The sequence below is a fragment of the Bos indicus genome, chromosome 16, assembly GCF_029378745.1.
Source record: "Bos indicus isolate NIAB-ARS_2022 breed Sahiwal x Tharparkar chromosome 16, NIAB-ARS_B.indTharparkar_mat_pri_1.0, whole genome shotgun sequence".
Lineage (NCBI taxonomy): Eukaryota > Metazoa > Chordata > Mammalia > Artiodactyla > Bovidae > Bos > Bos indicus.
In genome coordinates, this window is record NC_091775.1 from 45,131,028 (window position 1) to 45,157,211 (window position 26,184).

The following is a 26,184-nucleotide window of genomic DNA, read 5'->3' on the forward strand; positions in this document are numbered from 1 at the left end:
CTTTCTCTGGCCCCAAGAACCCCTTGGTTACCAGGCTGGGTGTCCCCAAGAACTGCACTTTTACGCCCCACCCCTTGGCACCCATCACAAATCAATGATGCTAAACCTAGACTGGCTTCGGGTCCTTCTCTCCACCGCAAGCCAGGCAGCACTTACCGTTGATGGTACAAGCAGGTCTTCCCCAGCCCTGAACCTGCCCTTGTAACTGGGCCCTGGGCTAGCAGGTACAGGAAAATGAAAGCATGTGCAAAATGCTGCCCCTGGTTAGAGGCTGCTCAAGCCTCGGGTTAGAGGAGGTCAAAAGTAGGCAACAAGAAAATGACTTGTCAGCACCCATTCATTCACTCATTCAGCAAATATTATTGAATCCTTGCTGTGTGCCTGCATCATCTAACACTGAGAATACCCCCATGAGCCAGACAGGCAGACCCTTGCTTTGGTGGCGCAGCTGATCTGATGGAAGAAAGAGGCAATAAATGAACAAAATAAATATTTCAAATAATGTTAGGTCATGATAAATGCTGTGAAGGAGTTGGAGGGTGAAGTGCTGGGAGGGGTGTTGTTTCCCTGGGAGGGTGAGGTTAAGTCAGTGAAGTGAGGGGAGCGTTTTTTAGGTGGGAGGGTCAGCAAGTGCAAAGGTGCGTTTGAGAAATTTACAAGGAAGCCAGAGAGGCTGGAGGTGAGTGGTAACTGTTTCAGTTGGGCAGGGCTGAGAATTTAGAATGAAATCCAAAGGGTGATGTTCCCCAGCCTTTGGAGGGTTTTGAGCTACAAATATCATGATCTTATGTTTTGAAACAATGGCTCAGGCTGCTGTGTAGAGAACATACACAGGAGTGGCAGCTAGGGAGTACCTACTAGAGGCAATTCCTTGGTCCTGCTAGAGACCACAGTGGCTGCAGGAGGCCTGTAGCCCAGAGGGGATAGAGGCCATAGCTGTTGAAGGTAGAGTCAACTGAGTCTGTAGCTGGATGGACAAGGGAGGATGGGCAGGGAAAAAAGAGACGAAAATGACTGAAGTTTGTGGCTTGCACAGATGGGTGAATCATTTATGGAGGCGGGGAGAACTGGGAGGCACAGGCTACAAGCTTCTGATCTGGCTACAGTAGGTCATCTGTTAGACACCCGAGTGGAGATGGTATTGATGCTGGCAGCTGGAGCATAGGAGAGAGTTTAGGGTAGGGGAATCTTAGTGACTACCTAATACCTTGAGACTGGGTGAGGTTGCTGAGGGGGGTTTGGGGAGGCTTGGGGGAGAGCTTGAGAACAGGTAAAGGAGTCACCTTGGGAGATGGAGAGAGAATGGACAAGGGAAGTGACAGAACAATATGGCACATGCTTGATAAATGTTTGTTGGGTGGATAGACACATGAAATGTCGTAGGACTGCTGTGCAGTGCTGAGTACCTAAAGGCCCAGCGGGGGATGTAACAGGATTTTAAATGGGACTCACAGGGCTGGGGAGACACCAAGGCAGTCTGTGGAAGTGGAAGGGATATGATCTGAGCCTGGGAGAGCAGCCAGGATTCTGCGGAGAGGGAAAAGTAAATTGAAGGGAATGGCATTAGCAAAATTAGGAATCCATGAGACATATTTAGGAGTCTGATGCAGTTATGGCATAGTTAGACTGGGTGGAGAGTTCTTATGAAAGGGGTGGGTGGGGTGGAATTGGCTGAAGCTCTTTGCCCCCCAAGGGTGGCTGGAGGACAGAGAGCCTGTCCCCATGCCCTGTCTCTGTCCCCAGGCCTCCACCTGGCCAGATCTTGGGTAACCAGGCCCCCTCCCGCCACCCAGCCACAGTACAGTGCCTGACAGTACATCCTCTGGTCTCTGTGGGGTAGATAGGTCGAGGAGATCAGGATCTTCATTTTTGTTGTTTTGATATCAATCTTGGCAATATTTTTTTTGGTTTCATTTTGATTGAAGTATAGTTGATTTACAGTGTTGTGGTAGTTTCAAGTGTACAGCAAAGTGATTCATTTGTACATATATATATGTATTTTCAGATTCTTTTCCCTTATAGGTTATTACAAAACATTAAGTACAGTTCCCTGTGCTATGCGGTAGGTCCTTGTTGGTTATCTGTTATGATCCTGGTTTTTTTTTTTGGCTGTCCTGGGTCTTTGCTGTTACGTGAGTGCTTTCTCTGGTCGCAGAGTGGGGACTACTCTCTGGTTGCTGTGCTCTGGCTTCTCATTGCAGTGGTGAAACACAGGCTTTAGGATGCTTGGGCTTCAGTACTTGGAGCTCCCGGGCTCTAGGATGTGGGCTCAGTAGCGGTGGTGCACAGGCTTAGTTGCTCCGGAGCATGTGGAACCGTCCTGGACCAGGAATCGAACCTGTGTCCCCTGCACTGGCACGGGGATTCTGTACCACTGAGCCACCAGGGAATCACTGATCATCCTTTTTAATTGCTGAAAAGCGACAAGGACCTCGGAATTTAGGTCCCTAGGGAGTGGTGTGGGTGTAGGCTCCCCCAGAGCTCTCTAGCAGTTCCTGCCGAGTCTGCAGTGGTGGCCTTTGCTGTCGGGGTTGCCTGTGTCTCACAGGAAGAATACAGAGACACCCTGAGGAAGAGAGTCCTGGCTCTAGCACCCACAGAATCGGCATCATTTTGTTTTAGGCTGTCCGACCACCAGGGCTGATGTGTGTGTTAGTCAGGAGGACTGGTAAGAACTACTTTAAATCCCAGTTTCAATGACAAAAGAGTCCTTAGGAGTGAAAGCTTTGGATGGCTGACCTTGGGTGTCCGCTCCCATTCAGGGTCTGGCTGTAGATGCCATGCAAACGCTGCCAGATGCTGCAGTCCATTAGCAAGTATGGATCTTTTCTCTCCTTTCAAAGGCACCTCAGTTCCCCCTGGGACCCCAAAGTCCATGAAGCTCATGGCATTTTAGTCAAGGACTTGCCTGCCAGGCCCATCTCTGTCATTGGCTGCGTGAATCTGCAAATACAGCTTAACCTGCCTGGGTTTTGGTTCCTCATCTGTAAAGCTGAGCTTGTGTTAGGACCTACTTCACAGTGTAAAATCAATTAGATAATGTACATCAGCCATGCAGCAGGGCACTGTGGGGGCTGTTAGGTATCAAGCATGTTTAATCTTTGACTAAATCAGAAGAAACTTCCTCTACACTGATAGAATGTAGTGAGGTTTTTGAAGTTTTTTGTTTGTTAGATTTTTGCATTGCAGATATCCCTTTCTTCCCCTTCCCCAAAATCGCTGCTTTCCTTTTTGTTGTTGTTAACTAGTGTTGCAGAGATTTAAGTGGAGCAGAATGCCTTGGGTGGATGCAGAAAGAATACTCTCTGCTCCCATATCCTTTATATCCTTGGCTGTGGGCAGGTGGTAATGGGCTTCCCAGGTGGCGCTAGTGGTAAAGCACCCACCTGCCAGTGCAGGAGACGTAAGAGATGAGGGTTCGATCCCTGAGTGGGGAAGATCCCTTGGAGAAGGGCGTGGCAACCCACTCCAGTATTCTTGCCTGGGAAATCCCATGGACAGAGGAGCCCCGGGGGCTACAGTCCGTAGTCATAAAGAGTTGGACATGACTGAAGCGACTTAGCACACACGCACTGGAGCGGTAACCGAGCTCCAGCAGCTCCCATAAATGGCGTCTATGGTCAACCAGTCTAGTCCTGACCTCTACTGCCCCGTCATTTGATGCTCGTCTTGTCCCTTCCTGCCAGTGATGCTGAGTCACTGCTACCGGCCTCCCTGCCTCAGCTTAGCACCAGTCTGGGCAGCTCCTGCCCAATTGCCATCACCTCCTCTGGACTGGCCCATCCTCCACTTGGCAGATCAGCCCCAGGCTGATCGCAGCTTCCTATGAGGAAAGTGGAGTTTCGACACTCAGTAGATGGGAAAGTGGGCGGAGGAAAGGGAGGTTCCATCCAGAGGCGAAAGAGCTGGCCTGACTGTAGTGGGGGAGGGACGTCCACACTGGAGGAGGGGTGTTAGTTGACTTGAGCCGAATTGATTCCTAAACCTGACGTTAAAACATTTTCTGAGGTTGTCACATCATCTCACAACAAAATTATTTAAACTAGACTTGAAAGTGGGTGACTACTGCCGTTGTAACCCCCTTTGATTAGGAAACCCACCACCCGTGATGGGGTGAAGCAGGTTTAAACCTGGCCCATGACATCAGCCACAGAGCAGTTCCTCCCCCGGGATCACCGCAAGGCGAGTGGTGGTTCCCAGAATTACCTGCCCAAACCCCAAGCAAATTCAAAGCCCTTGCCTCCAACCTGGAGATGCAGAGAAACACTTTTTCATAATGTGCAGAGAAACAGCTGGTTGGGGGTCTGTGTTGAATTTCCTTCCCCTAGGGACCACCTGGCTGTCTTCTTGCCACTAACGCCCACCTCCCTGATCAGGGGCCGAGCCAGTGGAGGAATGTGGGCTGGGATGTAGAGAGACCCTGCTAGGGTAAGCGGGCAGCTGTGGTAGATTTTTAGCAGGGGAGAAGGGAGGACGGACCCAGAGTAATATTTCAGATCGAGCCTGCACCTTGGGGCCTGATATGTCTCCAGAAACCCCACCACCACCTTGGCCCCCACACTGAGGACTGTCCCATCCCCTCAAAAGCCATTTAACCCCAGAATACTTCAGAAACTTCCCTTCATGCCACTCCTCAGCCACATCCTCCTACACCAAATTTAAAAAAAAAAGGACAGCAAACCCTTCCTAGCCTCTCAGTCTCTCCTCTTTACTAGAGAATCACACCTTCTCCCAAACACTTCCAGAAATGCAAACTCGAGTGTGTACACACAGTGCTAATTATGTTCATTTATGTGAATTGTTTCCATTTAAGCCTAATTACTGTACTAGAGGCTAGCACTTATCCTTAAATATGTGTCAAATTAACTTTGTTAGAAGGCGTGCTGAAGGCGGTGGAGAAATAGAAAGAACATTGTTTGGGATCCAGACGGCCCTTGTTTTACCCTCCATTTCCTCGGTGCTTTGGGGCAAGAATTTAACATCTCTCAACTCACTTTCTTGGAATAAAAACATTCCCGTCCTGCCTGCCTCACAGAGGATGGCATGGTTCACACGTACTCTGTGATCCACCCCATGTTCAAGGCTATGTGCCACAGCAGGCAAGACAGACCATTGCTGCCCACGTGGACTTTACGGTCCAGCCAGGACAACAGAGGTGAATAAGTAATGCACCAATAGCAAACATTTGTTGAGTGCTTACTGCATGCCAGATGCTGTGCGAAGCACTTTTCAAAGATTACCTTATTTAATCCTTACAGCAAGGCTGTGAGGAAGCTACTGTTGTACCCATTTTACATATGGGGAAACTGAGGCTTAGCAGGGTTTACCTCCCTGGCACAAGTGTGGTTATGGCTTGAGTGCAGGTAGCATGACTCAGTCTGCAGCTGTGATCACTCTGCTGCTTCCCCCACCCCCACAATGTGGGAAAGACTGCAGGGCATCCCAGAACCCAGATGGTGTGAAGGCACTTTTAAGATCCATGATCCACCACCTTAGTCCTCTTCTCGCAATCAGAAGTCCCAGGTCCCGTCCACACCCAAGGGGAGAAGATGGCATTAGGGCCTGAGCACCAGGAAGCCACCCTCATGGGCCCTGAGGGATCTGTCCACCACCATTTCTTTCTTTTTTAAAAAGTACATATTTTATTTATTTGGCTGCCCCAGGTCTTTGTTGGGGCATGTGGGATCTTTAGCTGCAGGATGTGGAAACTAGTTTCCCAACCAGGGACTGAACTGAAGCCCCCTGCATTGGGAACTTGGAGTCTTAGCCACTGGACCACCAGGGAAGTCCCCCCAACCATTTCTAATTCTATTTGTGGGCCTTTTGTCCTCATAGTTTCTTGTCATGCCAGCTATTTACAATTTTTTTTAAGTTAGGACACTAGCAGCATTTCTGACATTTTTTCCTGATCCCCCTGGATTTTGAGGACCTGCCCTCTGGGCCATTCATATCGTCATGGCTGTTTCCATGGTTAAATGGTCCCAGGAATTTTCTAAAAGAGAAATGGAGCCGCGGGAGTTTGAGGCAGAGTCAGCAGAGAGAAGGGCCAAGCCCAGGGAGGAATTCAGACATTTAATCAAAATCTGAAGTTCACCCATCTCTTCTTGTTCCTTTATCCATCCATTTATGTGTCCCTGATCCTGGCTCGCTTGGTGAGCCCCTTCTGGGTCATGTGCTCAGCTCTTCACCAGTCCCCTCGCTGAATCCAGGGCAGAGTTAACAAGAGGAGAGGGTGGGATGCCCTCTGCCTGGGAACGTGGGCGGGGGGACCAGCCTGGAGTTCACTGTGGGGACAGGCGGACAAAGGGAACAGTATGTTTCTTAAAGCAGAATAAATACCATTTTACCTTCTGTTAGCCAGATCATCACTCTGAAGATGCAAGGCTGTGCTGTGTAGTATGGAATCATGGCCTGAAGGCCCCAGCCTCAGGGCTCCTGGCTCTTTTATTTTTTATTCATTTTTTAAATTGGAGTATAATTGTTTTACAAAGTTGCATTAGTTTCTGCTGTAGAGCAAAGTGAATCAGCTATATGTGTACTCATATCCCCTCCCTCTTGAACCTCTCTTTCACCCCCACCCCTTCCCACCCCTCTAGGTCTTCACCGAGCCCGGAGCCGTGCTCCCTTTGCTCTTTTTAAGTGTTGGTGAGTGTGTCTTGGAGCATCTCCACTTCTTCTGCTCTGCACCCCTCATTTGTCTCTGCTTGGTGTCACCAGTGAATCCAGTTTCAGCAAACCTTTTCCTGCCGTCTGAGTGGCTGCTTCTAAATTACTGTGGGGCACGAAACCCCCCTATATCTGATTACATTGTGTGTAAAGTGTTAGTCACTCAGGTATCCGACTCTTTGTGACCCCATGGACTGTAGCCTGCCAGGCCCCTCTGTCCATGGAATTCCCCAGGCAAGAATACTGGAGTGGGTTGCCATTCCCTTCTCCAGGGGATCTTCCCAACCCAGGGATCAAACCCGAGTCTCCCGCATTGTAGGCAGATTAAAGAATGAGCTAATAAGTGGATCTCAAGGACAATCCTGCCCCCACCCCAAAATCAGAATAAGGGCGTGGGTGTCATTTGAAAACAAAACTTTGATTCACTGCTTTCATTTAATATTAGTCATATCACTTACTTGATTTTGAATTTCAGCTAGCTGTAAAGTTGGGGTAACTAGGTTTATCCAAAGAAAGTATTGATTAACAGAAAGTGCACAGTATTGGGGGTGACAGTACATCCTGAGGAAGGGCAGGAGTTCAGGCTGCTCGGGGGCCTCTTCTCGACCACAAGCCCTGGCCCCCTCCCTCTTCCTGTTGCAGTGAGTTCACTGATGACCCCAGGGACATATGAGTGTCCTGTGGCTGCTGTAACGAATGACCACAAACTGGATGGCTTAAAACAACAGCAATATATTCTCTCACAGTCCCGGGGGCGTTTCTGGATGCCTGAGGTCTGGTCTGAGCACTCAGCTAAGTGGACCACCCCAGCCTCCCACCCGCTACCTCTGACCCGTCTGGGTCAGTGCACCTGCCTGGGCTGACTGAGTGGTTCCTTTGGGCTGCAGCATTCCTGGTTTCAGGCACCAAACTAACAAACTTGTGAAGAGCCCAAATCACCGTTAACTTGCTGATTAGGTGCGCTCAGAGGATCTAACGTGTAAACAATTCCTTACACTTAAAGTTCTTGAACCACTTTCCCATCTCCTGCGTCACCTGTGTCGTGCCTCCTCATGTACAGCCAATGCACCTGCAGCCCAGCCTGGTCGTTAACAAGTGGAGCATGCAAACTCTGACTCTGAGAGCAGGCTGAGGGTGCTGATGGACGATGCTTGGGGTGGGTGCGGGAGCCTACAGCCAGGGCAGGTACCATGCCTCCCCCAGGAGAGGAGGGCTGACTGAGACTTGAAGGACATGTAAAGTCGTTTGCTGAAGCTGGAAAGAGGGTGCCCAAGATAGAGAGGCTGGCCAGTAAGGCACGGAGGCAGGAGAGCCTGCAGAAGGGTGAGCAGAAGGTTCTGGTGTGTAATCTCAGGGAACTCTCCCCCCTGCCTGCCACCAAGACCCAGTCTCCTTGAGAGAGCTGGTTTGTGGCTGAAATTTACAAATTAGAGCTTCATTCTTTTGGCTTAAGCCAAACAGCAAATTTATTCTATACTCAGATGCGAAATCCCCTGAATGGGCTGAGTTTCTTGCCCAGCCAGCCAGTTTGCCTGTCAGCATGTCTGATTCTTCTAACGACAGGGTTATTAACTCAGGGATCAGGGATCAGGCATGGTTTGGGGGCATAGGTGAAAAGTGAGCCATTAATATGTGGGGACAAGAGCAAAGTGGATGGACTGGGGTCCACAAACATCCCTCCTTTATAATTCCTATTTGGCCAGCCTTGAGCTAATCCTTGGCTTCCCTAGTGGCTCAAAGAGTAAAGAATCTGCCTGTAATGTGGGAGACCTGGATTTGATCCTGGGTTGGGAGGAGGACATGGCAACCCACTCCAGTATTCTTGCCTGGAGAATCCCCATGGACAGAGGAGCCTGGCAGGCTACAGTCCATTGGGTCACAAAGAGTCAGACACAACTGAGTGGCTAAGTACAGCACAGCACAGAGCTAACCCTGGGTTGGGAAGATCCCCTGGAGTAGGAAATGGAAACCCACTCCAGTATTCCTGTCTGGGACATCCTGTGGACAGAGGAGCCTGTCCATGGGGTTGCAAAGAGTCAGACACACTGAGCAAACACAGGTGGTGTGGTGGGTGAGCTGTCTGACCATGTTGGTTCACTGAGTTCTCCTGCCCGGCCTCATAAACAACCTCGATCCTGAGCCTTCTCTTTGGGCGCGGGGGTGGGGGGCAAGGAGTAGGTTCCTCCATTAATTTACTGCCCAGAGCAGTGAATTAATGTCTGCTTGGCTTCTGTATCTCTTCCACTCTCCCCACTGAAACCCAGACCCCCAGTTAACTTCCAGAGTCCAGATCCCAGACTGGGTCTTCAGGGAGCTGCTCCCTCCTTATGGAAACCAATAGGGCAGCATTGCTATAGCATCCGAGTGACTTTTCCTTTTAACTCACTGGGAATACTGGTGCTGTTTACCTTCTCACCTGTATATTCTTTTTTTTTAGTTTTTAAATAATTTTATTATTGAGGTACAGTTGGTGTACAATATTATGTTAGTTTCTGATATACAATATAGTGATTCAGAATTCTTATATATTATACTCCATTTAAAGTTATTGTAAAATACTGATTATATTCCCTGCGCTGTATATCTCTGTAACTTTTTTACATAGTAATTTGTAACTCTTAGTCCCCTCCCCCATCTTGCCCCTCCCCCTTCTTTCTCCCCAATGTTAACCACTAATTTATATCTGTGAGTCTGCTTCTTTTTTGTTATATTCATTTGCTTATTTTTTAGATTCCACATGTAAATGATGACATACAATATTTGTCTTTCTCAGTCTGACTTCCTTCACCAAGCATAATTCCCCCTAGGTCCATTTGTGTTGTTGCAAAATGGGAAAAATTGCATTCTTTCTTATGGCTGAGTAGTATTCCGTTATATGTTTATATACCACATCTTCTTTATCTGTTCATCTGTTGATGGACTTTTGGGTTGCTTCCGTATCCTGGCTATTGCAAATGATGCTGCTAGGAACATTGGGGCGCATGTATTTTTTTGAATTAGTGTTTTTCGGTTTGGGGGTATATATACCCAGGAGTGGACTTGCTTGATCTTATGATAGTTTTATTTTTATCTCTTTTGAGGAAGCTTCATACTGTTTTCCATAATAGCTGCACCAGTTTGCATTCTCACCAACAGTGTGCAAGAGTTCCTTTTTCTCCACATCCTCATCAATATTTGTTATCTGTGATCTTTTTGATAGCCATTCTGACAGGTATGAGGTGGTATCTCTCGCCTGTGGTTTTGATTTGTATTTCTCTGATGATAGAGATGTGGGGCATCTTTTCATGTGCCTGTTGACCATCTGTGTGTCTTCAGAAAAGTTATCTATTCATGTCTTCTGCCCATTTTTAATTGTATGTGTTTTTTTTTTTAGCTAAATGAGCTATTTATATAGTTTGGCCATTAACTCCTTATTGGTTATATCAGTTGCAAACATTTTCTCCCATTCAGTAGGCTGTCTTCATTTTGTCGGCGGTTTGCTGTGCAGGCGCTTTCACCCCCAGAACTGGGGGTTGGAGAGTAGTGAGGGGCTGAACGGTGGTGACAGTGCTGGCTCCAGACCAGAAACTGATTGGACCTGGAAAAACCAGATCTCGGGTTCCGTGGGTCTGAAGTGGGGTGCATGAAGGTCAAAATGGCATTTCAGGGAGTCTGGGCCTTGTTCCAGTTGCGAGCAGACTGGGTGGGGAGAGACACTGAGCTTAGAGGTGTGAGGGGGGCAGGGGTGGAATGGGGTGTGGGAGACACATTTTAACCGAGCACAGCTTTCCTCCACATTGTGGACCTCGGGGTGAGCAATGGATCCAGAGCCTCGTCTTGGTCTGAAAGACCATCATGGTGACAGTCAACTGCTCAGGGAGTGTCGCAGGAGACGTGGGGTGTCGTGTCCTCAGCCTCCTTCCCACCCAGGCTGCTGACCTGGCTGGGCTGTCTTTTTTCCCTGCAGTTGTCAGAAGAGAGCTGCCCTCGCTCACTGCCTCTGCCCTTTCTCTGTGGTCTTCACAGAGTCTCGCCAGGGCAGCTCTCTGGGATCTGGCGCCCGGGGTCCAGAGTCCCTGCAAGACGGCCATGCAGAGAGCCCTGAGCAGGCAAAGTGTGTTCCCACAAAAGAGGGCCTGGACGCCAGATATTCAGCTCTCAATCATCTTTTTTCATGTTCTTTTAAAATTATAAAATTAATAGTAATGATCATAAAATGTCAAACAGTTCAGGAACTTCCCTGACGGGGTCCAGTGGTTAAGACTTCGCCTGCCAATGCAGGGGGCACAGGTTTGATCCCTGGTCTGGGAGCTAAGATCCCACGTGCCTCCTAGCCAAAAAACTGAAACAGAGAAGCGATAATTGTAACAGATTCAATAAAGAGTTTAAAAATGGTCCACCTCAAAATAATTTTTTAAAAAACCGTTTTAAAAAAAACAGTCAAGCTGTTCTGAGGTAGATGAAGTTAGTGGGTTGGGCCCCCTACTCCCTGAAGGCGGCCACTGTCAGCCTGGGCTTGGTCCTTCACGCCCACCCAGCCCTCAGGGTGATTTCCATTGACTGTTGGCTGAGCATCGCGGTAGAAAAACCTCCAGGAGTGTGATGAGCCTCTGTCTCTGCTGGACTCATATCCAGACCCTCGATTGCGGGGTCTGCAGCTCAGAGCCAGGGTCACCCCCAGATGCCGGGTGATCAGCCCAGCTCCAGTCTCTGGAGGCTCACCATGTGACTGGTAACTACTACTCAGGTACTCCCAACCCTCAGGCTATCTGCAGAGGCAGAGGATGGAGTCTGGCTGGACTCAGCTCAGGGTGAGGGGCTCGAGCTTCTCAGCTCCCAGCTTCCCTCGGTCCCCTGCCTTCCTGTGAGGTCCCCATCCCTCTGCACCCTTGGACATGTGGCTCCTGGGTATCCCACTGGCCAGGCAGGTCAGGAACGCAGAAAGACTGCTTTAATGGGCAGGGCTCTTATTTATTTGGGCGTGACAAAGTATGTGAAAGGTCGTTGATGCCCGAGAAGCACCTGTCACCGGTGAGGTTGTGTGCTGTGACCAGGAGGACTGCCACCACTCCCTCTCCATGGCTTCACTGGGAGGTCTCTGCAGCTGCACAGTAGGAGTCAGTTCTGAGGATGGGGACCCTTGGGCTGGGGCAGCCAGGCAGCTCGCCCAAGCTGGGGTCTGTACGTAGAGCTGCCTGCAAAGATACTGATCCGTGATCACCTAGCCTAGCAGGTAGCAGGTGGCCCTCTGGGTTGGGGACATGTCCAGTGATTAAAGGTGACCGTTTGTCCAGGACTTTTAAAGAAGAGAGGAAAGTCTTTTTTGTGGTATTAGAACTGTTTCCCAGTCCCAGCATTGTTGATATTTGGGGCGGTTCATTCTCTGCTGTGGGTCTGTCCTGTGCAGTGAGATGGCATCAGTTTGCCTGGCCTGTACCCACTCGTTACCAGTAGCATCTCCACCTCTGCTTGTGACCACCAAAAAGGTCTCCAGACGTTGCCAGATGTCCCCCGGGGGACAGATTCACCCCTACTGAGAGCCCCTGGACTCGAGAACTCAGATTGGGCTTCCAGCGATCACTGCCTTGGCATCATGAGCGGCTTCTCACTCGGGTGCAGTTTTCTTTGTTCCTTTTCCAAAAGGCTGACCTCATCGAGCTCATTTGTTTGTTTCGTTGACTCACCCAGCTCTAACCACAAGAGCCTTCCTATGTTGGGGGATCCCAAATGACTTATCATGGGACTCTGTACGTAAATCTAAAAGATTCTCGTCTGCTAAATTGGAGGCAGACACTTCTCTTTTAGCTCTGCTTCTGAAGTCCTTGCCTTCAGCATTCAAGGACATGCAGGGCTCCTGCTGAAGATTTTACTGTGAGTACCCTTGCAGTTCAGTTTTCTGAAATCACCAAGCATTTTTCTCCCATTCATTTGGGCCTTAGCCCAGTGACTAGCAGATGATCTAAGGGCCAGAGCGGTCTGGAGTTGGCCAGTGCTTGGGGGATTTTCTTAAGGCTTCTGACCTAGGACTGGCTGGGGAGGAAGGCAGAGGAGGAGTCAGGAGGGGGAGAGGGAGGACGAGGAGGAAGAAGGAGGAAGGAGAGACAGGTTCCAGGTGGACCCACCCACCCAGAGTCACACCCCACTGCTGTGCATCAGGACCCTTGGGCAAGGCCTGGCCTGTTGGGGGCTCCTCTTGAGGCCCTGAGAAAGCTACTGCCTTTGAGGTGGGGCTGCACAAAGCTCAATGTAGCCCTGAGGACTGATGCAATCCTGAGGTCAGAGACCACGCCTTCTACCCACTTGGTGAGCAAGGCTGTAACCCCGAGGAAAAAGGCTGGGTTCTGACTGGTCCTCTCTTTGGGCTCCTTTTCCTGCCTCACTGACTCCTTAGGGAAATGGGTTCTGGTTTCCAAGTGGGGGCTTTAGATCTTAACACCTGCCTTGCACTTGAAAACTCTAGTTATCGGAAGATCTCGTGTGCCCACAGCTCTCCTCTCGGGCATTGGTGCTTCTGTTCTGCTGTGGCTCCCCGAGGCTTGGCTCGATTGGCTACCTCCGAAGCACACAACTGAACTTGAACAGCAGTTGGGATGCCCAGGCCCACCCCTCTGGCGCCACCTGTGACCTCACATTCAGCCTGTGCGGAGAGCTCCATGCTTGCTATTGACTTGGGCTGGACTGGCCAGAGAACAGAAGGGACCAGAAACTAGATCTGGCTGCCAAGAGCTCTTCATCCTGGATGGCAGGACGCTAGCCGGCTGCACCAGATGCCACCAGCCCCGCCAACTTGTGCCCATCCACCCCCGGTTAGCACATGAAGCCAGGACCTCCTCTCTCAAACCAGACAGTCAGTACTCCAGGTGCCCAGAGATGCTTCCTGAAGGGCTGGGACCAAGACAGGTGAGTGGGTTTGTGTGCAGTCAGAGCGGAGTTTCAGGGGCACCCTTTATTACCTGGGGCTGTTCTCCCTGCCCTTACCTGTGCCAGCTCTGAGTTTTCCGGATTCCAGCCTCCGTGGTAGCCAATCTGTCAGCGGCTGCCTGAAAGCTACTTTCCCAGAATAGCCACCCAGTGGAAGAGAGCAGCCCTGGAATTTGACCCTGATGATCCCTGCGAAGGTCTTGCCCAGGCTCCTGGTCCCACCTGGCTCCACCTCTACCCATCACCGGGGCACTGTTGGCGGGTGTGGGGGCTGGGTTTTTCCTCTCTCCTCCTCCCTTCTTCCTCTCCCCTTTTGTCTTTTTCTCCACCAGCTGTAGATTTAGGATCCAGGTGACTCAGGAGGGATGTTCCAGTGCTTGAGAGACTGGGCGGGTGGAGGGGGTAGGTCACACGGTGGGGGCAGAGAGGGGAGGGGACCCCGGGTGCCAGCACCTCTCCTCAGGTGAATGCACACCTAAGGCAGGGCCTGGGCACTGGCAGTGAGCCCAGGCCCAGAGGTGGAGGCGAGCCCGGCAGGTCGGACAGGTGGAGCAAGTCCAGTGGCTTCGGGGCCACAGCTGAGGGTCCCATCCCTGGTCCTCCCTCAGCCCACAAACCAGGTAATCCATCTTTTTATCTTTTCTGCTGGTTTAGTTCACTGTCAACTTCAGGCAACACTTATGCCTTGGGGGAAAAGAAAGCCTTTGAGATTTTCAAGGGAAATCATAAGTTTCTTTGGAGAGTACTTGCCGTGTTCGTATGTAGGAAACTTGGCCTTGGCCTCAGAAAAGCACATCTGATTGTCTGGTCCTTGGTTCTGAAAAGCAGGTTTCTTACGGAGCCTAGATTGTTGTTGTTGCTGTTGTTCAGTCGCTCAGTCATGTCTGACTCTGCAACCCCATGGACTATTCTGTCCATGAGATTTCCCGACCCAGGGATAGAATCCGTGGTGGATTATTTACCTCTTAGCCACCACAGGAGCCCTTAAATCCTCCTTATGGAAAAGGAAAACAGCCCACCTAACCACAACAAAGCCTTCCTTCCACAGGCTCCTCATTCACAGTTACAAAAACAATCTCTCGTTTGTGGACCTTGCCCTCCTGATTTGCCATTCCGCATCCAGGCTCCTTGGGCGTCCCAGGTGGCTCACAGTAAAGAATCCGCCTGCCAATGCAGGATATGTGGGTTCAGTCCTTGGATTGGGAAGATCCCCTAGAGAAGGAAATGGCAACCCACTCCAGTATTCTTGCTTGGGAAATCTCGTGGACAGAGGAGCCTGGCGGGCTATAGTTCATGGGGTCACAAAGAGTTGGACACAGTTACTGACTAAACAACAACAAGTGGATTTGGGCTGAGCTGCCTCACGCCGAGTCTCAGCTCAGAAGCATGAAGGGTGCTGGGCTCCTTCCAAAACTCAAACTTACATTACAGCCCTTGGGCAGAGTTTTATTTTGAAATTGTTTGAAGTTTCACGTCACCCTCTCCTGCTAAGGTGGAGTAGACTTGTGAGAGCCAGTGTCCAGGTTTTCACCCACATTTTATTTAGCCCGGAAGTTGTCCCCTTAGTCTTTGGGGTGGGAGCGGGGAGTGGTTCTGGCTTGAGGGCAGGCAGGGAAAAGCACAGATCTGAAGAACAAAGCCAGGACTCTCAGCCGGAAATGGGGACTGATTTTGTCCTGTCTGGCATCATTAAACTTACACATTGCTTCCTCTCTGCGGTCCATGCCCTCCTCTATCTGCCAACATCCGGGAACATCACCCAGGTGCTCAGAGCAGATGCCACGTTTGTCTCAAATTGCCCTTGCACTTTGCAGGGAGAGGACACAGAAGCTGCTTCTGCTGTTGAACCTTTTGTAACATACACATTTTTTGTGAAGTGGTTTGCCCTTTTTTTTTTTCATTTTTAATTCCAAGGTAATTTGTGGTGTTCAAATTGCTTAGATTATGGGATATATCAGTTAGGATTCCTTCTTCTGTAAGTAGGAGAAAACACTACTCAAAATAACAAATGATCAGAACATTAAAATTTTTATAAAACCTAAGTGCAGAGATAGAGGAGTTTTGTGATGGGTTATGTATCCAGGACTCAACAAGGTCAAGGAGTTAAGACTTTGTCCCTATTTCTGCTCTGCCATCCTCCACATACTGACTTGTGTCCCACCAGCTCACCTCCTGCCTAACTCTTCCTGGGGTCTCTTATTGTAAGTGAGGAAACTTTTCCCAATGCCCCGTCCAGCCCCAGCCAATCAGTGGCAAGGAGGAGGGGGTTACTGTGATGGAGTTCTTGAGGCCCATGTGACCAGGAGAGGAGGGTAGATAAACTGCATCAAACCAGTCTATGAGTAGGTGGAGAGAGGGTGTGAATTTGGGGCCGTATTGCCACATCAAAAATTTATGTTTATTCAGATCTGTGACTGATTTGGGGGCAGTAACTCTTGCTCCTAAAACACATGTATTTTTTTCAATACGCAGTTCTTAATGCAAGAGCAATTTAGGTAATCATGGTATCCACGCTTAGCCTTTCACTTCCTAGGAGGCCCTCTTCCTTAAACATCTGGGCCAGTGGTTTTTAAGAGTTCGAGCTTTTCTCCTTTTAAAATATATATATATATATTTATTTATTTTTGACTGTGCTAGGTCTCCGTGGCTGCTTGGGCTCTTCTATAGCTGTGAGCAGGGGCTATTCTCTAGCTGCGGTATGTGGACTTCTCACTGTGGTAGCTTCTCTCGTTGTGGGGCACAGGCTCTGGGGCACAGGCTCAGTAGTTGTGGTGTGCAGGCCTAGTTGCTCCAAGGCATGTGGAATCTTCCCTGACCAGGGATCAAATCTGTCTCCTGCATTGGCAGGGCGATTCTTAACCACTGGACCACTAGGGAAATCCTTCCTCCCACTTTTGACATCACTTTGAAATGCAAGAGGACACTTATGGTTGGTATGAAATGTCTTGGATTCCTTGCAAAGCTTTGCAGAGGCGCGCATGATGCAAAGCCGTGACTCTTTGAGTACCTTGCTTGTGCCACCAGGCCGGGCTCTTACAAAGCACTTGTTCCTGTGGTTCAGCACTGCTCACAGTTATGATTTTGCACATCTGTGATTTCCTCCCCATATCTCTCTCTCTTACCAGGAGTCTCCCAAGACCTAGGACATCCTCCCCATTGAGTCTTCAGCACCCAGTGAAAGTTAATATGTTATGGGTTCATGAAGGGGACATTCATGCTTTCTGAAAGATGCACTGTGGAATTAGGAAGGTTTCCTGAGTGAATTTCCACATCTCCGTGGATGGAGAACAGGTCTTGCTTTCCCAGGAATGGTGACATTCAAGAGCCTTGTTCTCAGAATCCACTTTTTCTTTAATGCTTAAAATTTAAGTGCCAGGAACTTAAAACGCCCCTGGTGAAGATGACTTCTGGTTTTCTTGTATTCTGGTTCCCTGTATTTTCTTGTATTCCTGGTTCCCTGGGCCGGCAGCTCTAGCTCTATAGCGAGATGTATCGGGCTTGGGGCTCAAAAGGGCCCCTGTAAGAAAAGCAGGGCTTCCCAGGTGGCACTAGTGGCGAAGAACCCGCCTGCCAAGGCAGGAGATGTGGATTTGATCCTGGGGTTGGGAAGACCCCCTGGAGGAGGGGATGGCAACCCACTCCAGTATTCTTGCCTGGAGAATCCCATGGACAGAGGAGAGGAGCCTGGTGGGCTACAGTCCATAGGGGTCACAAAGAGCAGGATACGACTGAAGCGACTTAGCACACACGCAAGGAAAAGAGTAGCATCATCACAGCTCTGAGCGGAACTCCGGGCCTTTTGAACATCTTGTGTTAATGCAGCAGAAGCTTGCCTGGCAAGTGGACCAAAGCGTTTCAGTAGAAAGGAAAGTACATTGAAAAAGTATGTTCACATGGGTCGTGACTTTCCAGTAAAGTCTGATTCCATGAAAGACTGCTAACTTGGTGTGTTTTGTAAATATCATGGAATGCAGTCAGATTTGAGGCACTGACTGATTATTCACGCTAGCCTCCTGTCTCTGATGGGAAAGATTGTTCCTCAGGTCCTGGCCTCCTCTGTCTGGAAGATTGTCCTCTCCATCTGAAAGCCCTGACTGATCAGCTGTGGTGCCTGGGGTGGGGACGGAAGGAGGGGAGTGAGGCAGCCTCCCTAGGTAGACCTCTTCATCAAAGTTGCTGCCTAGATTCAGAAAATGGGGTTCCGCATGGAAATTAGGGGGCGGGGCTGGCTTGGATACCCCCAGCCCCCCATCTTGCTTTTTGGAGCCATCTTTCTTTTGGAGGGTTTTTGCCCTGAGCTGCTTGTAGGGTCTTAGTGCCCCTCCAACGAGGAATCTAACCCAGACCTGAAATCTCTAAGTCCCAACTACAGGACCACCACGGAAGTCATTGAGGCATCTTTTCTTCCAGACTGTTTCTGAGCCTGAGAGTGGGCTGGACCCGGATCTGACAGGCCCCTCGTCTCCATCCTTCCCACACCCTGTGACACCTGCTCTAGACCTGTGCCAGAGATGAAGACATGCCCTGTCCCCGTGAAATGCACAGCCCTCCCACCCTCGGTAATGGCAGAGCCACACTCGGGACTGCAGCCAGAGAGTGCCCACACTGGCCAGGCGTGCCACTGCCCCTTGGTCTGCACGTAGTCATCTTCACAGTGGGAAGCCTGCCTCTGCTTCCAGTTTCCAGGGTCCTCTGCCTGGGCCGGCCTAGGCTGGGGGTCCAGGGAGTGGGAGACTCAGACCCCTCTTGTCCCTGTGCTCACGGGAGGGTATGGTCGCTGCAGGAAGTGCTTTTGGCCCCTTCCCAGACCTGCTGGATCAGAAGCTCCACTGTGGGGCTGGGAATCTGCCCCTTTCCAAGCTCCCAGGCAACTCAGGAAAACCGATGCTTAAACACAGGAAAACTGGTGCTCTAACCTGATGAATGTGTTCTGCCAGGACTTACTTTTGGGGTAAAACTGGACACATTTGGGGCATTTTCCCGCACTAAAAGATAACGCCTGGCTTGCTTTTATTTTACTGTTTTTAAATCTTCATTTCTTTGGCTGCACTGGGTCTTAGTTGTGGCACGCGGGGTCTTTGATCTTCACTGTAGCACGTGGCATCTTTGGTTGTGGCATGTGGGGTCTAATTCCCTGACCAGGGATCAAACCTGGGCCCCCTGCATCGGGAGCAAAGAGTCTTAGCCAGTGGACCACCAGAAGTCCCCTGCCTTGCTTTGTTAGAATACAGACGTGTTCACCTGTTTGGGGGCAGAAGACTGAGGTAAGCAGTCATTCCCTCAGCCCCACTGGACATTTTGTAGCCAAGAAAGGATAAGCCTGTGTGCCCTCCTCCTGCAGCGTGTGTGTAGGACACCCTCCCAGGGGCTTTCTCCTCTCGGGCAGAGAGATTCCTCTGGCTGGGGAGCTGCCTTCCTCTGTACCCCCTTGCCTGGAACACAGGTTTCTGGGACTTCCCTTGCTGGGGTAGAGAACACCCGCTGCTTGTCCCCCCACACGCACCTTGGGTGGTCTGCATCCAAAGCCGTGAGTCACGCTATCTTCAGGCTGCCTCTCTGTGATGGTCAGTTTGAGGCGTCTGCGTGAGCAGGCTGTGGGACCCAGGAACCCAGCCAGACCCTAGGTGCTGCTGTGACGTTTTGCAGGTGGGTCGTCATCCACCATCAGTTGACTCTGAGTGAAGATCATCCAGGAGAGTTGGTGGGCCTCATCTAGTCAGTTGAAGGCCTTAAGAGTCCAGCTGGGACCCAAGAGGAAGAAATTCTGTGGTTGGATGGCAGTGTCTGCTCTGGCCCAGGAGTCTCCAGCTTGCTAGGCTGCCCTGCAGACTTCAGCCTGGCCTAACAGCCCCTGTGAGCACATGAGCCCACTCCTTGACATAAATCTTCATCTGTATCTCCTTTGTCAGAACTCTGATGGATCCACTCTAGACTGTGCCTGGGATCTGGGAGCAGTCACTGCTGCTTTATTTTGTTGCTTGCTTTTTTTTTTTTTTTTGGCTGCCCTGGGTCTTTGTTGCAGGACAAGGACTTCTCTTATTGGAGCGTTTGGGCTTAGCTGCCCCCCAAGTCATGTGGGATCTTAGTTCCCTGCCCCCGCGAATCAAACCCACATCCCCTGGGATGCAAGGTGGAGTCTCAACCACTGGGCCACCAGGAAAGTCCCCATGAATTTTAAACTACTGTCATTTTCTAACTTCTCATCCAGGGAAGCGCTGGCTTGTTTTTCCTTCTGATCAGTGTGGGTCGTGGGCCAGCCCTGCTGGGATCTTTGCGATCTCAGCTTTCTCCTCCATCCTCTTTCCTCCCCTCCCCATTTCTTTCTCCGCAGGTTTCAAGCAGAAGCAGGACAGGCCTGCCCTCTGTCATCGGCGGGGCCAGCTGTGAGTGTTTCTTTGGCAGTGTCTTAGCTGGTTGTTGTGAGTAATAATGCAGGAAGCAATCAGCAAGTATACTGCCCTAGAAGTGCTGCACGTTGTGGGCCCAGGAGGGAAGAAAGGGGCAAGACACTCGAACCATCATGGGATGCTGGGACAGGATGTTGGAGGCTTTGCCCTGCCGTGGCAGCTGGTAAGGGCTGCTGGGGAAGCAAGCTCTTGGGCCCCTGGAGCTGCCTGCTTATAACTGTTGCGGGGAAAAGGTGCACAGGCTGGGCCATGGATGGTTCCTGGCTGGGAGGAATTTGCACATAGGAATGATAATTGCCAATGTTTATGGAGCACTTACTATGTATGAAGCCCTGCATCCTAGGGCTTAGGTATTATCTCAGGAGCAAGAATCTGTTGTTACCCTGCCTTTCAGAGAAGAAACAGAAGTACCAAGAGCAAAAGTAACACAGGATGGGACTTCCCTGGTGGTACAGTGGTTAGGGCTCTGTGATTCCACTGCAGGGGGCACAGGTTTAATCCCTGGCTGGGCAACTAAGATCCCACAAGCCACATAGTGTAGCTGAAAGCAACAATAATAATAAATTTTAAAAGTAACAAAGGATGCAGTTGATAGAAATGGGAGCCAAGCAATCTGGCTCTGAACTCTGTACTCCTAACTGCAGGCTCGTGTCCTTAGAGATGAGCCTGGGATGGTGTCACTGACCTGTGGGGACCCCCTTTGCCGAGTGATTTGAATGTGAACACCCTCTACTCTCTCTCTCTCCCTGCATGAAGCAAATTTCAAATGCAATCATATGCTTTGGAGAAGGTACCTGTGTGGGCATTAGGAGATGTGTCTGCCTTGGGGAGAGTTTTTCTTTTCATCTGAAGCCAGGCCCAGGAAGTTGATGGGGAGGAGAAGCTGGTGGTGTTTTCTGCGCTAGTGGCTGATAAGAAGGGTTGCTCCAAGGGAGCTCAGCTGAGATGAGAGTGTGGTTCTCTGGGTCCCACCAGTTCCACCTACCGATGCCAGCTTTGGGTCCAGCGAGCTGTGAGGCCTGCCAGATTACCATGGCAACAGGAACTGGATCCAAGCCACCAAAGGATGGAGAGCCAAGACAGCAGTGGCTTTTCCAAGTCTTGGATCACCAGGCACACCCCATGGCCTCCAGCAAGCCTGGGATAACCCAACAGCAATACAGGCCCTGTGTGTCCCCAGAGCCTGCCAAACCAGCTTGGGGTCCTTGCCTTCCTGCCGTTGGTATCTACTTGCTGACACTGAGTGGTGAGTTCCCCAGTTCACTGTCCCGCTGATTTTCCCCATTGTTCTCCAATATAGTGCTTATAGGTATTCACCCGAATCCCAGAGGCAAAGCCATGTGCCAGTGGCTGACTCCTCTGACCCCAGTGACTAAAGTAAGACAAGCTTCCAGGGTCTATGAAGCGATGGGTACTGTTGATGCAGTCTGAGGACAGCACCTACTGTGACCGGCCCTCCTGCAACCTCTGCGTGTCATCTGCTGCTCCCCTTCCAGCCACTGCCCAGGGCCCCTCCCCTGCTCATGCCCACCCAACTGGATCCCATCTCTTAGCTCCGTCTTGTCTTTGTGCTTCTAAACTCTGGAAGGGAGAGGAGACTATTTCCATTCTGACCACTTTGTAAGAGTCAGAAGAGCCTTAGGGTTTTCTGGGATTTGAAATTGAACCTTGGCCTTGACTCACTCTGCCTGATAGCCCCTCCTCCAGGCTAAGCCAGTCCCCTTTTTCTGATTGCTGGAAAGCAAAGCAGGCAGCCAGATCTGTTCCCGTGGGAATGGTCCGGTCCTCCTCTGCTCAGCGGGCTGGCTTCAGAGAGGATCCCTTTGTCATGCACACTGCACTGGCCATGCCTGTGGCCGCCTGGCCGCAGTTCCTCTCTGCTCCCCAGAGCCTGTGTGGGCTGCAGCAGGGTCACTGCGTGCCTGGGATGCTGGCTGCAGTGACAGAGCCAGCCCAGAGCCCTCACGGGAGTTCTGACCAAGACAGCATTTGGGATCGATTATAAGCCGAAGTCTTTACATTTTTTCCCCCAGTTTTAGGCTGAAGTAAAGAATGCCTCTGCCTTCTCCAACCACCAACTGATTTGGGGGCTTGAACTTCTCAAATAAAGGGACCAGACTCCTCTGTCCATGGAATTCTCCAGGCACGATTACTGGAGTGGGTTGCATTCCCTTCTCCAGGGGATCTTCCCGACCTAAGGATCGAACCAAGGTCTCCTGCGTTGCAGATGGATTCTTACCGTGTGAGCCACCAAGGAAGCCCAAAGGGACCACAGGTTTGGATTATGATTTAACTAGACTGTTAATTTGAGTTCAGGTAAAATCATTTGCAAAGTAGCCTTTTCCTGTCTAGCTTTGCTTTTAGTTATGCCGGCAAGGAGCATCCTTGGTGGCCCAATGGTAATGAATCCGCAGAAAGTATAGGATACCTGGGTTTGATCCCTGGGTCGGGAAGATCCCCTGGAGAAGGGAATCAGGCAACCTACTCCAGTATTCTTGCCTGAAGAATTCCACAGACAGGGGAGCTTGGCGGGCTACAGTCCATGGGGTCACAAAGAGTCAGTCGGACACGACTTAGCGACTAAAACATGCACAGTTATGTCAGCACAGAAACATGATCTGTTTCTCACATAGAGGTCACTTATCTGTGACCTGTCTCAGATAGAGGTCACCTGTAGACATCCCTGGATGATCATTCAGGAAACAAAGATCAGGTTGTCTCTGGTTCCGTTTGGGTCTCGGATAAAACTGATATCTTCATGGCAGTTGAATTTACTCCTGCAGTCTTTAGAACGGATGGATAGAATATTTCTGTCATCTTTATATCTGATGGTGACAGAAGACATGTACTTGGATATTCATCTAGCTCTTTATCTCCTCTCCTGTGGAGACGTGAGGGGGTGGTGTTGGCTTCACAGGAGTGAGTTTAAAATAGACTGGTAAAGAGGGCTACTTCCCTGTCTCTGTCTGTCTCTCTCACCCATACTAACATACCTGCGTGCACGCACACACACATGCACGCATGCACATTGGCCTTGAATTTGGGGAGTTCAGGGTCCTTAAGTTGAGCATGTCCGGCCCTGGGGCAGAGTGCACTTCTTCTTTGGGAATGAATGGGCAAATCCTAGTTTGTAGCTGGTGGGTTGGAGAGAGGGACCAAGAACTTCATGACTGGACTTAAGTTTGGAGGCAGGTAGAGTTAAATGCAAGTTTTATGTTTTTTGGGGAAAGTATCTGTTCTTCTTGACTGAGGCAAAGTAGAGGTTAAAACATATATTTGGTTAAAATGTATAGGCAGGTATTTCTCTGGTGGTCCAGTGGCTAAGACTCCGTGCTTCTAAGGCTGGAGGTGCAGGTTTGATCATGGTCAGGGAACTCGGATCCCGCGTGACATGACGTGAGGCCAAAAAAACAAAAAACCAAAAAAATCACTTAAAAAAAAAAATATATGTCAGCCTGTATATTTAATAAGCTCTGTGGATCAGTGATATCCATTTCCTAGTTTCAGTATTGTCCTACAGTTACTGAGAGAAACTGACTCAAAAGTACATAGGATGTCTCTGTATTTTTTTTTTTTTGCAATATTCTGTAAATCTATGGTTATTTCAAAATAAAAAGTTACAACATATATTTGACTAAATGCTGTGTGGTGTCCTCGATTGGATCCTGGAATAGAAGAAAGACATGAGTACAGAAACTGGTGAAACCCTAGAAAGATCTTTTAACATTTACCAATGTTAATTTCTAAGTTTTGATAATGGTTGTGTAAAATGTTAACATTTAGAGGAAACTGAGTGAAGGGTATGAGGGAATTCTCTTTGCAACTTTTCAGTAAATCTAAAATTATTCCAAAATTTAAAGTTTATTGAAAACAAAAACGTGTGTATGTATATATATATATGTATGCATGCACACATATGTATTACATTTATATTTAAACACATCCACAAAACCAGTGCCCTTAAAAATACACTTTCTTTAGGTGAAGCATCAGATGGTGCCTCTGAGGTGAGGCAATAATTAAGGGTCCTTTCAACAAATGAACTGCAAGGTCATTTTGTTCCCTAATTTGTCTGTATGACCACAGGGACCCTACACAGCTCTTAAAACCCAATAGGAACCTGAATTGTCCCCTCTCTGAATCATATGTTAGGGAAAGTTCATTGTAGTACAATCTCATTTTCCAGATCAGAAACTGAGGCCCAGATAAGAACTGATGTAATTATGTAATTCCAGATTTCCTGGAATATTTAAAACTGAATTTCTTACTTTTTCTGTCTGACCAGCCTGCACTTGGACATGTACAAAATAATCTATAAACTGTAGCCTTTATACATTTAAGGGAGGGGGGCAGGTGGGAGGGAAATAATCTTTGCCACTCTTTTCTGGGGCTCTCTCCCCCCAGGATCAGTGGTTAAAATTGGTGGGTGTGGTGAGGAATCTGGTCAAAATGAAAGCTTTAATTCAGCACCTAGTCCATGCCCTACACCAGACAGGGTGCTAGTAGGGATGCCCAAGGACTAGGGGGGATTGGGGGAGTTTTGCTCCCCAGAGGCCTTTTCTAGCAGCAGCTGCTGGATCCTTGGGAAAACCTCTCACCCCACTAGATGCAGTCAGGGGCTCCCCTGATCAGTGTGAGTCGTGCGCTCAGGGTGCAGATGAGATGCACTTGCAGTTTGCTGGTCCCAGTACACACAAAGGGGGATGCTGTGACTCTGGCCCCCTGGATCCCCCAGCTCCCTGGTCCCATCCTGCCTAAGTGCCTGCCATCCTAGGAGCTGCCTTGTTTTCATTAGACATGAGTTCGCCAGAGCCCCATTTATTGTTTGAAACACACAAATAAATGATATGCCTACACAGAGGAAGGAGGGGTTCCCTCACTCTTCATCTCCTGCATGTCTCTCTGGACATTACCTGGAGCCACTATGGACAAATCCATCCTTTGCTGGAACTGGAATTGCCAAAGTAAACAGCCAAATACATAGGCCCTTGGACTCTTTAACTAAGAGGTGCCCTGTGCCCCTTTGGTGTTTCTGTAGTAATTGTTCAGGCTGGTACCTCCTCACTCCATCCCCAGGATCCCGAGGCATCATTCCAGAACAGAGCACCAGGCCTTAGTCTAATTTCCATAATGCACAGATATCACAGATTATCCTGTCTCTAAATGACAAACTTTAAGGATTGTCTTTTTCCATTTGAAGTCACTGCTAAAACATGGAATCCAGATAGGAGAGAAGAGATGAAACTATTAACTTTTAATATAGAAGCCATCTCCCCCAGGTCATGGTCTGGAAGCTTCCACGAGGCTCAGATCTGAAGGGGCAGGTGGCTGATTCTTGGTGCTGGTGACAAGCAGTGACTCCTGGTGAGGTTGCAGTGCCCTGGACGCTGGCCTCGCTCCTCCCTTTGCTGTTCCCTAAGAGCCAAGGTGGCTTGAGGGGATGCAGTCTGTGCAGGCATCACAGGACCCTGTGCTTAGCAGGACCTGCCCCTGGGCTGTCACCAGTGGAACTTGGTAACGACTTTGGAACAAGGACCTGCAATTTCACTGTGCACCTGGCCCATGAATTGTGTAGCCACTTTTGTCTAACACCTGCCATAAGCCTTCAGGCTGGAGGTCATGAGGACTCTGTTGTCCCAGGTCAAACTCATGACCCGGTTTGGGATCAGGACTTGGTGACCACTTCCTGAGACAGCCTGGCACAGAGCAGGTGCTGCAGCAAAAGATGGTGACCGACCCACCCAGAGAGTCGGGGCGAGGGAGACTGGGTGGAACCAGAATTCTCCTTCTGGCTGAACCCAGGGCCTCTCAGGGGATACACACAAATACAGAACCTGGGTCCGGTGCTTGGGGCTGCCTCTGACAGTCATAAGAAACTGGTTCATCAGAACTCAGGAATGTTTCTTGTTTTGTGACTTGTTTCTGCTTGGGGGTTGTGTTACTCTGCTAGGGCTGCACTAACAAAGAACCACAGAAAATATGTCTTCTCACAGTTGCAGAGGCTGGAAGTCCAAGATCAAGGTGTCGGCAGGGCTGGTCCCATCTGAGGCCTGTCTCCTTGGTTCATGGATGGCCCTCCTCTCCCTGTGTTTTCACATGATCTGTGCCTGTCTGTGACCACACCTCCCCTTTTTATGAGAATGCCCGTCATACTGGATTACAACCCACCCTGATGACCTCTAACCTGATTACCTCATTAAAGAAACTATAT

The 26,184-nt window shown here is 49.7% G+C and overlaps 1 long non-coding RNA gene across 1 annotated transcript; it reads left to right on the plus strand.

Annotated features, from left to right (window-relative positions):
- Positions 1-14,009: 14,009 nt before the first annotated feature.
- LOC139176399 (uncharacterized) lies at positions 14,010-23,600 on the plus strand. The gene is made up of 2 exons (XR_011560824.1): positions 14,010-20,136; positions 20,949-23,600. It is a non-coding gene; the product is annotated as an uncharacterized lncRNA (long non-coding RNA).
- Positions 23,601-26,184: the final 2,584 nt, after the last annotated feature.